Source organism: Vulpes lagopus, chromosome 5, assembly GCF_018345385.1.
Source record: "Vulpes lagopus strain Blue_001 chromosome 5, ASM1834538v1, whole genome shotgun sequence".
NCBI lineage: Eukaryota > Metazoa > Chordata > Mammalia > Carnivora > Canidae > Vulpes > Vulpes lagopus.
In genome coordinates this window covers 21,329,730-21,343,898 of record NC_054828.1, presented here as the reverse complement: position 1 = coordinate 21,343,898, position 14,169 = coordinate 21,329,730, and the positions used below count along the sequence as shown (strand labels likewise).

The 14,169-nt window shown below is 40.2% G+C and overlaps 1 long non-coding RNA gene across 1 annotated transcript; it reads left to right on the top strand.

Annotated features, from left to right (window-relative positions):
- The first annotated feature begins 11,256 nt into the window (after nucleotides 1-11,256).
- On the top strand, nucleotides 11,257-13,228 carry LOC121492097. Its single transcript, XR_005988109.1, has 3 exons — nucleotides 11,257-11,573; nucleotides 12,892-12,951; nucleotides 13,068-13,228. It is a non-coding gene; the product is annotated as an uncharacterized LOC121492097 (long non-coding RNA).
- The last annotated feature ends 941 nt before the right edge of the window (nucleotides 13,229-14,169 follow it).

Genomic DNA, 14,169 nt, shown 5'->3' with positions numbered 1-14,169 from the left:
TTCATTCACTTCCTGGACAGGGTTGCAGAGGAGACAGCCTGGCATGGCTCCCACGTGGTCTGGTTCTGTTTGCTGTTCCATATGGATGATGAGTGTGCTTTCCTGGGAGGTGGTCCTGAGCTTCATTCACCTGGCACCTCCAGGACTCCTATGGGACTCTCTTGGCCACCTTCCCTGGCTCACCCCCAACTCCCACTTTCAGTTAGTTGTCCCATTCCTTGACCATAGCTGTGAGCTCACTTCATTTCAGGGCAGTCAACACTTCCTCCTCCCGACTCTCTGGCCGTGGTGCTCCTTGTGTGTTGCATCTCCTTCCCTCTGAAGTTAATTTGTCCTGTATAACCTGGGAGAGGACAAATCTTTCCTAATATGACTTAAAATCCAGAAGCTTATATAGTAAAAGGGGGATATATTTGATGCTACACATTTTTTCTTAAAAAAAAATGGAACACTCCAGGCAAATCAAAAAGACAAATGACAAATGGAGACAACACTCACAATGTCAGGCAAAGGGTCATCTCTAGTATAAAAGGGGCTTCTCAATACGGAGGAGAAAAGATCTCTAGGTTTGGGGAACTCTATAGAAAAGTGAGCGGAGAAGGGAAACCAGTAAAATCTATAGAGTCAACAAGCCTCACTTAATCATATTAGCCTGACCCCAAAGGTGAGTATGACAATGAGTGTGGAGAAGCACACTCTCGTGTATGACTTACGGAGATGAAAGCTGACTTTAGCAATATCTAATAAAATTCCCTACACGTTTGCCTTTTAAGCCAGAAACACTACTTCTGGGAACCTATTCTGAAAATACACTGGCAAAAAAAATAACAAAACACAGAGAGACATATGTGTGGTAGTCTCACAGCAGCTTTCTTTGAGGCGGACACATTTTGGGACTGGTGGGGTACCATACAGCTTTCAGAAGAATGAGGAACACCTCGAAATAGTGTCAGGCTGTGATCTCCAGGATATATTATTAAATATACAAAGCAAGCAGAAGAAAGCAAATATGATATGCTACTACTTACCTAAGAAAGGGGGATGTAAATATTTATTCTGATAAAATGGAAGGATAAATTGCATAATGAATATACAGACTTGCCCTTAGCAGGAGAGAGAAAAAGGTGGAGAAAACAAAGAAGCTTGACTTGTCTCGAAATATTTGTATTTAATAAAAGAGTTACAAATTAGGGTCCCCTGGGTGGCTCAGTGGGTTAAGTATCTGCCTTCTGCTCAGGTCATGATTCTGGGGTCCTGGGATCGAGCCCCATGTTGGGCTCCCTGTGCTGTGGAGAGTCTGCTTCTCTCTCTGCTCCGTCTCCTGCTTGTGCTCTTTCTCTCTCTCTCTGAAATAAATAAATAAAATCTTAAAAAAAAGAGAAAGATACAAATTAAAAAATCAAAGAAAACTCAGAGAGACTAATTTTGTATTTTTTCTTTTAAAAAAAAGCGGAAAAATAATTACTCCCCACATCCTCCTAAAACCTGACTTTAATGACAACATAGTAATTTATTACAGAGATAACCACCATTTCTTTAACAAGCCAAACTTTGTTCCAGAAGTATCTCGCATGGTGGCAAGACACTCAGCATGGCGTTAGAAATTCTAGGTTCTGGGCCAGCTTCCAGATTCCGGTAGATGGGGCCACGTGGTATCACTGAGGTTGGAATCTTTGATATGCCAACATGGCCATGGATATGGCCCAACCTCATGGCTATTAGCCTTGTGACCCTGGCTGAGCTGTGACCTCCATCACCTTTCCCGAAAAACCCAGGAGAGCTTGGGCCAGGCTCAGGGAGGGTTGTAAGATCAAAGGCAAGCCTGGCAACAGGAGTTTGGTGAGCTATTGTTCCGGCCCACAGGGGAGCTGCAGGGTGCAATGAGAAGGTGTGAGTGTGGATCCTTTTATAGCTCCCTGCAGAACAATGCCAAAAATAAGGCTGAGCTCCATTCCGCAACTGTGCCAGGGCTCCGGGCATGTTCTAAATTAGACCAGTTGTGCAGACAGACCTCTTTGCAGTGCTAATTTGCAATTAAAAGATATTCGCATGGAATGAAATTCTAATTTTTTTATGTAGTGCTGTTCAAAGAGGATCCTTGGAGTTCTATCTGCAACTGTGAATGATTTTCTCCCCTTTAGAGTGGTCTGTGCGCTTGTCACGTTTGAGAAGGGCAGGCTGGAAGATTTAGAGGCTCCCGGGCAGGCTGCAGCTTCAGCAGAGGTTGCTCTGAGCCTCCACAGGGATGGGAAATTGCCTTTTGAGACCCCTGCCAGGCCCTCTGGGGAACGGGAACAGCCCTCCTCAAGTGTAGATATGGTTGTGCGGTGAGCCAGGGGACCCGAAAATACAAAGAGAAAGTCAGTGGCTTCACTTCACTTTCAGGAAGGCCGTGTATTCCACTCGATAAATTAGGAGGTACGGGTGAGATGGGTTTGAGAAGTGAGTGAGCTGTTTCAATTGGGCCATTTAGGATCCTGACTGGAAATTAAAGCTGTATGTGCTGCCTCCAACCACAGTGGGGTGGGGGGGGAGTGCTACTGGCCGCCTAGCACAGCTCCCAAATGTTTACAGTACTTGATAATGCTTGCTCGCATCAAGACAAGGGCAATAAAATGTGAATTAGATGGAGATGAATGTGCCACAGAAGCAGGAAGAAATCCTCAAGCAGATGTATGTGGAAATTAATGGTGTGGTGATAACAGATCTCAGTGCCCCACACAGCAATGGGTCTGAGAAGAGGGCCCCTGATGACTATTTTACAGATGAGGGGAGCCTCCTGGGACAGCAAGGAAATGGGGGAGTAAACACCTTTGGATTCAGTGCACGTGATGCATATGAAGGGGCGCCTCCAGCTTGATTCCGGAATGCACTTTCATTTGTGTTGTCATCAGGTTTTCTATGAAAGGTTCAATATTCATTGAAATATTCCTTCTGCTTTTGCCTCTTTTTCTCTCTGTGCTCCTCCCGCATTTGCTCCTCCCTCAGGAAAAGAACCAGGCTAACTTAGGTGGAGGAAGAATCATCACATTCAACCCAAAGGACTTGTTGCATAAGGACGTGTTTCCCAAAGTCAGCTCCTGACCCTTCATCTGGGTCTGGACATTCTCAGCAGGGTTTTATTTACTTATTCACTCATTCATTCATTCATCCATTTATTCATTCATGAGAAACACAAAGAAAGGAGCAGAGACATAGGCAGAGGGAGAAGAAGGCTCCCTGCAGGGAGCCCGATGTGGCACTGGATCCCAGGACCCTGGAATCATGACCTAAGCTGAAGGCAGATGCTCAACCACTGAGCCACTCAGGCGCCCCTCACAGTAAGGTTTTAAAGGACAGTTGTGTAGACAACATGAAAGCAGCTCAAGCCCTAAGCCTGGATGCTCCGGAAGGCTTGTGATTGACTTTTAAAAAGCCTTGTTTATATTAAAGGAGAAGAAAATAAGATGAGAATGATAGTACTTTGGTGATTGTGACAAAATTGTAAAATTAAGAAGTGACACCAAAATACAAATTCTATAAAATTGAGCATAAATTTCATGGTGGATAATGTGGTGCAGTGAAGTGCAAAGAATGGCTGGATTTGGCTTTTGGAGAGCTGGGTTCAGTTTCTAGCTAGACTACTAATTAGCCAAGAAAATTTTGCAAGTCACCATTGGTCTGTGAGCTTTTCCAGTCTCATATTTTTCCTCCTGTAGACATAATCAGCCATTTTACTAAGGAATCCTTGTTTTAATGCAGAATGATACTTAGAAACTACAATATGGGCACGAAGAGTGCTGACTGCTACTGGTACATCATTGCTTCTAAATCTTTTCAATGAAAAAAGATACATAATATATTTTTAAAAATCATGAATGCATATTAATACCTTCAAATAAATTCAATACCACAGAGTTCTTCCCCCTTCTATTCCATATTTGTGCTTTCCTTCTTCCATGTGAAGATCCTGAAACATCACTATATTTACCTTATATTTGCTTCATTCTCTGACATACTCAAAATATTTCAGAATTGTTTCATCAAAACCATCACCACCAATAGAACTGCTAAGTCAAGATTTCTTGCAGATCTTTTGCCTGGAGAATATCTCAGTAAATGTGTTTGCTTAGAGTACTACATTCAAGTTATGTAAGCTATTTCTTTTTTCTATGTACTTCTGTTACCAATAATCATTTATCTGTGTTTGACCAGCTTTAGAATACGTTTTTAAAAAATTTTACTTAATATTATTTTTGAATATGTAAAACGTTTACACACTTCAGAAGTCAGAACTATGTAAAAAGTAATATTTATTTCCATCCTTATCCATTACATCCTGATCTTATTTGACACCAAGTTTTATTGGTTCTGATTTAATCTTCCTGTGATCTTTTTTCTTTAAAAAAAAGAAAGCAAATACATAACTATTTGCTTATTTCCCCTTCTTTTATGCACAAAGCATACCATGGTATTTAAATGTTCTATCTTGCTTTTTTCACTTAATGTGTTTTAAAAATCATTTCACATTTGTTTTTTGTTCAAACATGAAATGGGAGTCTTTGGCATTCACTTTTTGCAGCTGGGTAGCATTCCTTTATGCATCTGTACCCTAGCTTATTCAATCAGTTCTTGAAAGGGGGACGTCTAAGTCATTGCCAATATTTTGCTCTTATAAATAATTGCATAATGAATAATCACATAAATGTGTTGTTTTGTGTTGGTGGAGGTGTATTCTCAACATAAGTTCCTAGAGGTGGGATTGCTCGGTCAAAAAGTAAATGTATATGGAGCTCTGTTAGACATTGCCACATTCCCCTCCCTAGTGATCATCCCATTTTGTCCTCTGTCCAGAATATATCAGAACTGTGGCCTCGCTGCCTTGCTAACAGAATTTGTTGTACTTTTGCACCTTTGCTGATCTGGACAGATGAAAAATGGTAACTCAGGATAGGTTAAATTACATAACTCTTACTATGATTGAAGTTGATCCTCTATCATGTGCTTCGAGATCATATATATGCCTTTTTTGTTCCAATTTTAGTATACATACTGCAAAAGCCAACACTATGCTTTTGCATATATAAACTGTTCATGCCTTTTGCTAATATTTCTATTTGATGTTTATTCTTTTTCTCCTGCTCTACTTCTGAGAGCTCTTTATTTATTATGGAGATTAGTCTTTTATTTGTGATGAATGTGGCAAATATTCTCCCTCCATTTCTTATTTGTTTTTTTACTTTGCTTATGGTATTTTCTTATGCAGTCAAAGTTATTACCAGGTTATAAAGGAATTTCTCTTTCATTTTTTAAATATTTAGGTCTTTGATTTATTTGAAGTTTATCCTATTGTCACATATGAAATAAGGAACAACATTTTTTTCCAAATGTCCATCCAGTCATCCTAACAGAATGTATTAAGAAGGCCAGTTTGTGTAGAACTACCATATGGTTCAGCAATTCTGCTTTTGTGTATATATACAAACGAAATAAAATCACTATCTCAAAGAGACATCAGTACCCTTGTTCACTGCTGCCTTATTTACAATAGCCAAGACATGGAAACAACCTAAGTGTTCCTCAAAAGATAAATGGATAAAAATAACAGGATACACACACACACACACACACACACACACACACACACACACACAGAGGAATATTATTCAGCCTTAAAGAAAAGAAGGAAATCCTGCCATTGATAACATGGATGGAACTTGAGGGGATTATGCTAAGTGAAATTAATCAGATGGAGAAAGACAAATGCAGCATTATCTCACTTATGTGTGGAATCTAAAAAAAACTCAAACTTGTAGAAACAGAGAATAAATTGGTGGTTGCCAGAGGTGAAGGTTTGGGGTAGTGGAAATGGATGAAGGTATCAAAAGGTATAAATTCCCAGGTATAAGATACATAAGTCCTGAGGATGTAATATACAACATGGTGACCCTTGTTAACAACATTCCATTGCATATTTAAAAGTTACTAAGAGTATAGGTCTTAAAAAGCCCTCATCATAAGGAAAAAAATATAGCTATATAAGATGATAGATGTTAACCAAACTTTTTGTGGTAGTCATTTCTCAATATATACATATATCAGTTCATTATGTTGTATACTTTAAACATATACACTGTACACATCAATTATATCTCAATAAAACTGGGAGAAATTTTTTTTAATGGTCTATCAAGGGGGCACATGGGTGGCTTAGTCAGCTGGACATCCACCTCTCAGTTTTGGCTCAGGATGTGCTCTCATGGGTCATGGAATCAAGCCCTGCATCAGGCTCTGTGCTCAGGGGGGAGTCTGCTTGAGATTCTCTGCCTCTGCCCCTCCCTTCATGTGCATGTACTCTCTCTCTCTAAAATAAATAAATCTTTAAAAAAATAAAAGTGATCTATCTTTTTTCCAGTAATCGTAGGTGCCACATTTATCACATAGTGACTTTCCAAGTGTACTTTGGTCTATATTTGGACTTTCTGTTCTGTTCCTTTGGTCTATCTATCCACATTAACGTTCTGTTTTAATTATAGAGGCTTAATGAAATGTTTTGATGTTTGATAAGGCTAGTCCCTTGTAGGGAAGGTTTTATTTCTATGGTGGCTTGGGAATTCCACTGGGGTTTAGCAGGTAGAGGCCCATGATGCTCTCTACCTTGTGAAGCATTGACTGTCCTACACAGTGATGAAGCACCTGGCATCTTGCACAACCTTCAGACATCACTGGAAAACATCACTGGATACCATGTAGATGAAAATCTACTTCTAATGATCTAAGCTTGGAAACTAGCTTTGATTCACATATACACACAAGGGTGGGGTTTTTTGGTGGTTTTAATGTACACTGTATATTCCAGATTTTATACTTTTATTTTATCAAGCATCATCAGGATTTTGGGAAAATTCTGTCACTGCTGGCAATTCTGTGTGAAGTGTTTGAGTCACCAACACAACCCACTTGAATCACTTTGTAGCAATAGCTGCCATCTTTGGGAGTAGCTTTATTTGGGTGCAGGTATCTGGCTACGTGTTTTTTTTTTTTAAACCATAAATGTTTCTTTATTTCTCTTTTTCATGAATTTCTTGAATTATGTTGATTTTTAAATAATTATGTATGAAGATAGCATATAAACTATAAATTTAATTTCAGAATACTTTATAAATTTTGTTATATGTAAAGGTTTGGAATCTTTCGGGGTGGAGAACCAAGCCTAGACCTGAATCTATCCAGGTTCAGTTATTCACCCCTGCCTACCCTGATTACTGCAGGGCCATTGGGAAAGGCTGGGGGAATGTTTGCAAACCCATCAGTGGTGCTTGGAAGTTCAGTTCAGACACATTATCATCTGATGATGACACAATGACTTCTTTTTTGGTAACAGGAACAATGTCTTTTTCAGACTGTAGTAAAAGATGTAGGAGATAAGGACATAATTCATAACCCAATTCCAGTTCCTTTTGCAAGGTAAACACTTTTCAGTTTGGTGGGTGTTCTCTCATACTGTCACTCTTTCAGTATTTTCCATGCCTTTGCAGATGTGTGCATTGGGTGGGGATGTAGTGTATGTTTGCAGAGAGAATGCCATATAGAATATGGCTCAAATGATATTCATTGACACCTTTATATAGATAGATACTAGATACTAAAAATATGATCAGAACATGACCCCTGCCCTCAAGGAGCTTATAAGTGGGGCAAAACACCAATATCAGGTAGAAAGCAATGGATCAGAAAGATATTAAGGTGCCAAATGCAAAGGAGAGTCTGAGGGAGAGATTAGAAGAGAGAGAGATAGCTCAGCCAGGGAGGGGTGGCATTCAACCCCCAATGTCAAAAGGCAATGTCTCGGGTTAAATGTGACCCCCCCCCCACCTCCATGTTCTAATTCCTGGAACTTATGGGTGTGACCCTATTTGGAAAAAGAGTCTTTTTTTTTTTTCCAGTAGGTTCCACATACAGTGTGGAGCCCAATGGGGGGCTTGAACACACAACCCTGAGATCAAGACCTGATCTGAGATCAAGAGTCAGAGGCTCAATCAACTAAGCCACCCAGAGGCCCCAGTAAAGGAGTCTTAAAGATGTAATAAAGTCCAGGATTTTAAAGTGAAGAGATCATCCTGGATTATCTGGATGGGCCTAAAATTCAATGGCAAATGCCTTTCTGAGAAACAGAAAAGAAAGGGCCCCTGGGTGGCTCAGTGATTGAGCATCTGCCTTTGGTTCAGGTCATGATCCCAGGGTCCTGGGATAGAGCCCACATCGGGCTCACTGCATGGAGCTTGCTTCTCCCTCTGCCTATGTCTCTCTGCCTCTCTGTGTCTCTCATGAATAAATAAATAAATAAATAAATAAATAAATAAATAAATAAATATTTTTTTTTTTTTTAAAAGAAAAACAGAAAAGAAGACACAGAAACAGAGAAGAAGACTGAGTGAAGACACAGACAGAGATTGGAGTGGATTTAGCCATTAGCCAAGGAGCTGCCAAGGACTGGTGCCAGCAGCCACCAGAGCTGGATGAGCAAGGCAAGGTTCCCCACCAGAGCCTCCACAGCAAGCGCAGCCCTGCTGGAACCTTGTTTTCAGGCTTCTGGTCTCCGGACTGTGAGAGAAAAGTTTTCTGTTGGTTTAAAACCACCGAGTGTGGTAATTTTTATAGCAGCTGCAGGAAACTAAAATGGCGAAATTGGTTTTTGTTTTTGTGGGGTTTTTTCCTCTTCAAAATTAAAAAACATACATAGGTAGAAAAGTAGTTGAGGGACACCCAAGTGGCTCAGTCCGTTGAGCATTCAGCTCTTGACTTCCCCTCAGGTCACAATCTTAGAGGTGAGATGGGGCCCCAAGTCAGGCTCTGGGCTCAGTGAGGAGTCTGTGTGAGATTCTCTTCCTCTGCCTCTGTCCCTTCCCCCTTGCATGTGCTGTCTCTCTCTCTCTAAAATAAATCTTTAAAAAAAAAAAAGAATAAAAGGGGAGCACCTAGGTGGCTCAGTCAGTTAAGCATCTGTCTTTGACTTAGGTCATGATCTCAGAGTCATGGGATTAGGTCCCTCATGGGGCTCCCTGCTCAGCAAGAAGTCTACTTCTCCCTCTCCCTCTGTCCCTCCCTTCACTCACTCTCTTTCTCTCAAATAAATAAAATCTTTTTTTAAAAAGAAAGAAAAGTAGATGGATAAAAATGCACAGTTTAATAAAAAAAATTGTAGTGTGAACACATGCAACCATCATGTGAATGAAAATCATTCATAGAACATTACCGGCCCCCAAGCTCTCCATGCCTTTCTCTTCTTTACAACCCCCCTCAGCCCTTCCTAACTTCAGGGATAACTGTTCCCCACCATCACGTCAAGTTTCATCACTAGTGTGTGTTTCCAAGCAATATAATTTTGTTTTCACCTGCTTTTGAATTTATAAAGGAATACACAGCACGTGCTTCTTGTCTTCTTTTCTCTCACACAGACTTTGTGCAATTTGTCATGTTAGCTCATGCGGCCCTTTTCATAGTGGCAAAAACACTACCATGCAGATAAGCTGTAACCTGTGACCCTACTTGTGCTGGATGTTTGGATTGCTTTCACACTGGGGCAGTTACATCCTTACACAGGTACCCTGGTGTTCATGTGCTTGAGTTTCCCTAGGTATACAATACCCCAGACTAGAGTTTTGTGTTCACCCATGTTCAATGACGATGAACCATGTTCATGACTTTAGTTACATCAAACTACTTTCCAAAGTGATAATATCCATGTATCCTCTCTTTGATCCACAGCTTCTTTGATTGTTGGCATTGTCACATTTTAAAACTTTTGCCAACCTAGCAAGTGCCTAGTGGTATCCCACTGTGGTTTAAGTGTGCATTTCCCTGGTTACTAATGAGTTTGAACATTTTTTTTCATGTTTGTTGAGTATTTGAATATTCTCTTTAGTGAAATGCCTAATTACTCATTTTAATTGGATTATTTGCATTTTCCTTATTCACTTGTGGGGGTTCTTTCTATATTCTGAGTATGATTTTGTTAGAGGTTGTGTTTCCTATGAAATTGAGTCTGAGAGGGTTAACCAGGATGTTTCTTGGTGAGTGCTCTTGGTATTAGCACCTGTAGGAGATGAAGGATGTGGTATTGAGCAAGGGGAGAAGTTGGGCTGTGATGTAGTCACAACAAAGGTTTCAGCCACCCCCACGGAAACGCTGAAGCCAGGATGGCCTTGCGTAATTGATAGAAGTTGGGGCCAGGCGGTGGCTGAGTCTTTATACCCATGAATGGACCAATCGTTGGATGAAGCTACCACTGAGAAAGTGCATGATCTTAGGTAAGATGGTGTTCTTGAGGCTGAGTCTCTGAGAATCTCAGCTGGGAGCTATCAGCTGTAGATATTCCCAGTAGTGAGTAGAATGACTTCGTCTGTCCTGAGACTGGGAGGGGGTGGCATACCACAGCATCAGACCACTACAGAGCCCTTCTTCAGCTGTATGTGTTGAAACTTTCTTTCCCTACTCTGTGTCTTACCTTCTCACTCCAATGGTGTTAATATGGGCTGAGTTGTGTCTATGTTTTTCTCTTTGAAAACCTATTCATCTGCATGTGGCAAGAAGTAGTGAAGCCAGTCCTTGGATCCAGGTACCTATCACCTGACCTGATGCATATAACCATGCCGTTATACCTCCCACTGGCTCCTTCTATTCCTTGACTGAATATGAAAGTCTATTGTCATTCAATTCTTATTAAAATTGTTACATGTTTTCTTGCCTCTGTATTGGTATTGTGCTATGGGATGAATCATAACCCCCAAAATTTATATTTTGAATTCTTAATGCTCAGTACTTTAGAATGTAACTGTGTTTGGAGACTGTGATTAAGTTAAGGAAGTGATTAAGTTAAAATCAGATCATAAGCTAATGCAATATGACTGGTGTCCTTATAAGAAGAGGAGATTGAGCAACCTGAGTGTTCGTTGATAGGTGAATGGATAAAGAAGATGTGATGTGTGTATGTGTGTGTGTAATGGAATATTAGTCATAAAAAAGAATGAAATCTTGCCATTTGTGACAACACTGATGGACCTAGAGGGTATCATGTTAAATGAAATAAGTCAGAGAAAGACAAATACTGTGATTTCACTTGTTAGTGGAATCTAAAAAAAACAAAACCAAAGCAGATTCACAGACAGAAAACAGTTTGGTGGTGGCCAGTTGAGGCAGGGGGTAAAATATGGGAGGGAATTAAAAGGTACAAACGTCCAGCTATAATAAGAATAAGAACCAGGGATACAATGTACAGCACAGGGGATATAGTCAATAATATAACAACTTTGTATGGTGGCAGATGGTAGCTAGCTTTATTGTGATGATCACTTTGTAATGTGTGTGTCAAATCACTATGTTGTACACCTGAAGCTAATATAATGCTGTGTGTCAACTCATTTCAATAAGACAAAAATCTGAAAAAAAAAAAAAGATTAGGATACAGGCATATTCAGAGAAAAGGCCGTGTGAAAACACAGGGAGAAGAGAGCCATCAACAAGCCAAGAAGAGAGATCGCAGAAGAAATGGACTCACCTGACACTCTGACCTCGGACTTCTAGCCTGCAGAATTGTGAGAAAACAAATTTCTGTTGTGCAAGATGCCCTATCTATGGTACTTTGTTAGAGCAGCCTGAGCAAACTAATATAGGTATCTTTTTAAAAACAAACAAAAGTTCATAATGTAATGTAATTGGAGTGATGGGACAAATCAGTTTGCTCCTTTATGCTTCCTATATTTTATTTAAGATTGTTCCCTTCCCTGAGTTCAAGAAGATACTATTCTATGATGTTTTCTAAAAACTCTGGTTTTGTATGAGGAGGAGGGGAATTCAGGGTTGCAGGTTAGAGGGATGATAAAAGAAGAGTATTCTAGGGAATGGAGTAGACGCAGAAAAGAGAATGGGCAAAATTTCCTGTAAGAGCTTATTGCTGTTGCTATAACAAATTACCACCAACTTTATAGCTTAAAACAACACATTTATTATCCTAGGGTTCTGGAGGTCAGATGACTCAAATGAGTCTCTATGAGCTAAAATGCGGGTTCTGGGAAGGCCGTGTTCCTTCCAAACACACATCTGTTTCCTTGCTTTAGAAGCTTCTAGAAATCACCTGCAGTCCTTGGCTTGTGGGCCCTTCCTCCATCTTCAGGGCAGCAGAGTCAGACTGAGTCCTTTTCATGCTACCTCTCTCTGGTTCTCTTACATTTATAAGGATCCTTGTGATTGTGTGGGGCCCGCCCATGGATCCAGAATAATGTCCCCAGCTTGAGATCAACTGATTAGCAACCTGAATTTCATGTGCAGCCTTAATACCACTTTGCCATGTGACCTAATATTCCTATAGGTTTTGGGGTTAGGGTGTGGATATCTTTGGAGGCCATTATTCTGCTTACCTATCACAGTTTTGTATATGATATTAACTAACTACTATTGCTTCCTTTCTTGTGACCTCAGAGGATCCAGGACACTTGTCCAGACGAAAGTTTGGATGTTCTCTATGGATCCAAGAAGGTTTTCTGCATATTATCAGCATTTATGATGAGGCCTGAGATCCCATAGTACTTTACAACTGGCCTTGAATGAAAAATGGCACTAGCATTAAGGTTCTGAGACTCTTTTTGCCTGAACCAGGATCTAGTAGCAGCAAAATTGTTTTATGTCCATCTCTGGGAGGAATGATGCCAAAGCAGAGAGCTCATGCTTCCTCACCTGAAAATTAGGTTATTCTTTTAGCCAACTCAGATCATTCCAGTTATAAATCTGTGAGTGCACACTTGGGACCAAACATCCTACAACCAGCAGGTTGCCAAAAATTGGAGGGTAGGTGGGAAACAGAGAGAAATCATTATGATTGTAAATGAAAATGAGATTGCTCTTTATTTTCTACAGTTGAAACCTGGCTGTATTCCTGGCTCAGAATAAAAAAGACTTTCTACATTCTTCCACAAGGTAAAAAGCAGATTTTAAAAATATGTGAAGATATATATGTTCCCTCCTGCCCTTTGTCAACGTAAACAGCAAGGAAGATTCCCCTCTGATGCCATTTGTCTCATTCCACATGCTAGGCTGTTCTGTTACTACATGGCAGGTGCACACCTAAGGCCCCAGATGCTCTGGCAGTGCCTTGGGGCCTGTGAAGTTCGGGACCCCCAGGAGCACATAGCATATGGCTTCACTGAACACGTGGAGTAAAATGGGAGCCCCTTGGTGAAGATTGATTCATGGAACCCAAATGGTATTCATAATGGTACTACTCCATTAAGCTCTTCTTACCTGGAGCTCTATTTCCAGATGCTTCCTTTCTTTATTCTTTCCTTTTGGAGTGTGGGCTGGGGTGGAGGAGGTCACTCTGGGCAAGGAAGATCTTTCTTGCTTGTTCAGTTGTGTTTTTTCTCTCTCTCTTTCTTTTTCTCTACCACCTCTGGCTATAAACTAGATCTAAATCATTTTTCATCTGTGCCTTTAACTTTGTGATGAACCACCAGTTACTGCTTTGAATTTTCTGAAATTGGAAATACTGAGCATATGTCCCCCCAGGAACGAAAGGAAAAGTATTTTCTTGTTCACAGAGACGTCACCTCTTTTTCTCTGCAAAATTCTGCCCTGGAGCAGACCTCATCTCTGGGCCTGAATAGAAATGTTATCTAGAAAGTAATAATACGATAGGCTTTTTTTTTTTTTTTTAAGCCAATGAATATTGTCTCCTTCAGAAATCACTTTAGAGGGCTAAGCATTTATTCTAGCTACCTCCTTTTGGGAAACTATCTTTAGACCTCGCCTCACATTTTGATGTGGGGTAATTTCTAGTATTAACAAATGTTCATCCTCGATGAACCATTTTTTTGGAACCAATGACAGGTTCTTCAGAGCCACTTGAGGAAGTGGTGATCAAGTATAATAGCACCGTATTTGATTTAAAATGAAGACATTACTTCAGTGACTTTCAAAGGAGGCCATAGCCTGTGGGGGCAGATCTGAATCTTGGGGGGAAGGATGCATATACATTTACAATGTTATAATTTTGTATTTGGAAAATGTAAAGCCGCCTATTTGAAATGTTAAATAATAGTAAAGAAAGACATGAGATCTTTTAGGCTTGTAGAAAGGGAGTAAAGTTATACATTTTGGAGAAATTACTCTTAAATAATAGAGGAAATATTCCAGTGT